We start from the raw sequence: 3,819 nt of genomic DNA on the forward strand, positions 1-3,819 counted from the left end.
CAACAAAGACAGAGGTTGTTTCTTGGTTCTGTTCTGGTGCTAAGAGCTGCCCTGTCTTTGAAGACTCAAGGAATCTCAGTTAATCTTTCCACAGTCCTCCCAGAAATTTGTGGTCCCAAGTTAGTCCTGTAAAATCCATGCCTAAAATGTTTCATAAAAAAAGCAGGTCAAATCTTTGAAGCATTGAAGTTGAGCCAGTCACTCTCTAAAGGTTGGGGAGAACTCAGAACATATCTAATACATACAATTTTGTTCTTCCTAGCCCTATCTGAGACTCCAGGCATCCCTGACGCTGTACTCTGCATACCCCTTGTCCCATCTTCTAATATCTGGAGGGCTAAAGGGCCTCCTACCTCTGCTGTCTATGCTCCCAAGCACCAGAAGTGGAGCTCCTACTTTCAAGTAAACTATCACACCCTTGAAAGTTAATAATGACTATGAAAAGAAAAATTTCACATACAGAAAAAAAAGATGCAGCCTTGTTCCTTGGATATCTAAGGGAAACACTCTGGTCAGCAGCAGCAGATTTCTTAAATGGTTTCTGTCTTTTATTTCCATACACACCTCCTTTTAACTACCCATCCCATTGCTTCCAAAACTTGCTTAAGCCTGGGAGTTTTCTCAAGACCGTGAATACAGCCTGACTTTTTGAGTTATGTCTGAGTCCATTCTCTACCTTAGTAAGTGAAATGGACAGTATCAGAAGCATAGCATCCCCAATTATTGGAATAGATCCAGAAAATCATGCTAAATCCTTCTCCAATTTTGCCTCCCCAAGTGTAGCCCAGAAGTCACAGAATTTACAAACAATACCCATTCCAATAATGAAATGCTGCTCCTCACATAGAAGTTTCTGCAACTCTGCTTGTCAGCAAGGTGCAGCTGCAATTTTCACTGTATAGGACTGAAATTAATGGGTTCCCTTTGTGAAATTAAACATGTGTGAAAATGTGTCTTACTTTTTGTACTTACAAAGCTATACTTATGGAAGTAATTTTTTTCAAGACAAAATATAAAAAACAGGTTGTTTATTGTAACTTCTATACCACCTCAAGGACGCATAGAAGCCAGTTCTCATGGCAATGTAGCATCCAATTGCTAAACTGGAAAAAGATACAGTACTTTTTAGAACATAGGGATTCATGTGCTTCATAGAGTGGTAGTGAGAAGGAAAAGCAGTTACAGGTCAAGGATAGACACAACTTTGTACCTTTCCCCCTACATCATTTCAGCTTTCTTTTCGGTAGAGCAAATTTGGAATTATTAGCATCTCAGCCGATTCTTGCCAAAACCAAGTAGCAGCTTACTTGGTTTTGGTTTCCTTCTTTATCCAGAGTCTGCCCCTGGGCACCCTAGGAAAGCTATACCTCTTCATCAGACAAGCCAGACATTTGCTCATTGTTGTAGCCTCTCATAAGAAAGAATCTGTCCTCCCAGGAAGCTGACCCTGCCATGCTTTTCAGCTCTCAGTGATGCCATGGGGCACAGAGGAGGTGAGACCTACAACAATGGACCAGTCTCCAGGGGACTATGCTTTCCATTAGCCAAGAATTCCAGATGACTGAATATGAGGCCACAGGCCCAAGGGGCAAGGGAATAAAAACTGCTTTCTTATTTCTCCTTATTACCATTGCCTCATGCTGGTCCTTTCTCTGTATGTCAAACTTATCGTTCTATCTTGACAGAGAGTGAGTCTATATAGGTGGTATACTTGTGGACCTGGGTGCCAAGAGTGCAGTTTTTAAAACATGTTCCCTAATTGCCTATCCTGTGCTGTGGATTTGGCAGGCAATATCTCTCTGCTCTCAGGGAGCTCTGGACAAAGTTGGGAAGAAGCAAGGAAATCATTGAGTGTGGTATCCTGATGAGATGGAAAAGGAAGGATCTGGGAGAATATACAAAGGTTCTCCTAAGTCAGACCTAAGGGCAGTGGTGGTGTTCCCATAAGTCTTATTTGACAAAGTAATAAGAACACTGAGTCCAGATAGGTAAGGATATAAGGAAGGGTACTCTGTAGGCAACTTGTAAAAATACCACCAAGCTGGGAAGACAAAACAGAGTGTCAGACAAACCAGTGGAATGAAAAATATGCCCAGACAATTCTTCAGGATTTTTGTCATATCACCTAAGAGAAGTGGGGGTACTTGTTTGGGCAAAGGAAGAGACAGGATTAGGGTTGTCAAGGACGGGGAAGTTATAGAAAGGAGACAAGTGGAACCCTAATCTCAGCTTCCCACCCTGGTCCACTGCCCTGAAAGTTTCTAGGTTCAGTTCCTGCCTAAAAGTGAGGTATGTGATGCTTAAGGGAAATAAAGAGGAAGGGTGAGCAGGTAAAAGGGTGGTTAAAAGTTACGAGGATAATTAGTATTTTGCTTTTGCCCACCATGTAAGCAATGAAGCATATATCATTCTCAGTCCCAATTCCAAAGACTGAGCTTACACATCAATATTTTAGCATTTATTGTTGAAAATTCTCTTTTTGGCTTTCATCTGTAATTTGAAAAATCCTCTTCCTTAATAACACAGCAAAAAAGGGAGGGGGATGCTAAACAAGTTTTATACATGAATGCCTTGTTATTAATCCCTCCATATAGGCAATAAGAACCCCTGGGCAAAAGCATCCAATCTTCCCCAACCTCTTTCTGATGAGGCTAGACAGGCTACAGCCAGCCAGACAACAAATTAACCAGTATACAATGGTACGGATCCCTTCCCCTAGCACACATGCCAACTCTGCAGAGCTGGTAGGAGAGTTTCCACTAAAGAAAAGAAAGCCCTTGGTTCCCACTGCTATAAGCTAGGAGGAGAGTGTGAAAGATTTAAGATACAGGAAAGCTAGAAGAAGAAAACAATGAAACAGAGGGGGAAGAAAGGAGGGAGACAGATATAGGAGGCGAAAAACAGAGAAAGAACAGAGGAAAACTAAGATGAAAAAGGTAGATGGTGGAAAACTTCAGTGAGGAGGAGGAGGAAGAGAAGTGAGCAAAGCCAGCAGGGAGGGGTACTCGGGGGAAGTCCTCGTGCTTCTTTAGAAGATGCATAGGAAAAATTAGACAAGCAGGCAGACAGGAGAAAATGGAGCTACTTAAGCATCTGGATGCCGTGGGCAAATGTGCAGAAAGCAAGGGAAGAAGATCATATTCTGTCTTGTGTCCTCCACTCGGTGCTGTGAGGCTGCTACTCGCCATCTCACTTCCCACCTGTGATTCCTCTAAAGCTGACAAAGCCAGTGTCCCAGCTGAGCACTCAGGATACTCGTCCCTTCCCACAAGCAGCCCTGGGGAACAGACACTGAGGAAGGATTTTGAGAGCTATAACAAGTCACAGGGTTCCACAAAAAGTACCCAACAGAGGGGAACCAAGCAGGGGAGAGAATGGACGACTGCCAGGTTGAAGGGAAGAGAACGATAGAGCTGGGTAGGTAAAGAGAAAGACAAGACTATGGGCTGTCATCCTCCATGTCTCCATCCAGAGGGTACAGAAAAGCAGCCCTTAAAGTCAGCTTCGACACCTCTGTTTGACCTGTTTCATCTTCAGGATACCCTGTGGCTGCCCCATAATCCCTCTGAGGTCTTTATTCCCTTAGGAAAACATTAAGACTTTTACTCTAGGGTCCCATTTGACTCCAGGCTAAAAAGAAAGCTGCTGGGTACAGAAGTAACAAGGCTGACTACTGACTACATGTGAGCTAGTGTTCCTCCTGTTAGAATCGGAGGCTGAACCTAACACCTCAGGCTCTCCCCAAGTGGGATCTCAGCAGCCCAAGCTCCTCCCCAGTACTCAGACAAGCTGGGAACCCCACTTCAGCTACTGGCGACT

At 43.7% G+C, this 3,819-nt stretch overlaps 1 protein-coding gene across 1 annotated transcript in view; it reads right to left on the bottom strand.

Annotated features, from left to right (window-relative positions):
- Plp1 (proteolipid protein 1) overlaps positions 1 to 3,819 on the bottom strand; it is a 59,480-nt gene that overhangs the window by 50,188 nt on the left and 5,473 nt on the right. The window lies entirely within an intron of this gene.

Source organism: Grammomys surdaster, unplaced genomic scaffold (assembly GCF_004785775.1).
Source record: "Grammomys surdaster isolate TR1022 unplaced genomic scaffold, NIH_TR_1.0 200, whole genome shotgun sequence".
In the NCBI taxonomy this organism is placed as follows: domain Eukaryota; kingdom Metazoa; phylum Chordata; class Mammalia; order Rodentia; family Muridae; genus Grammomys; species Grammomys surdaster.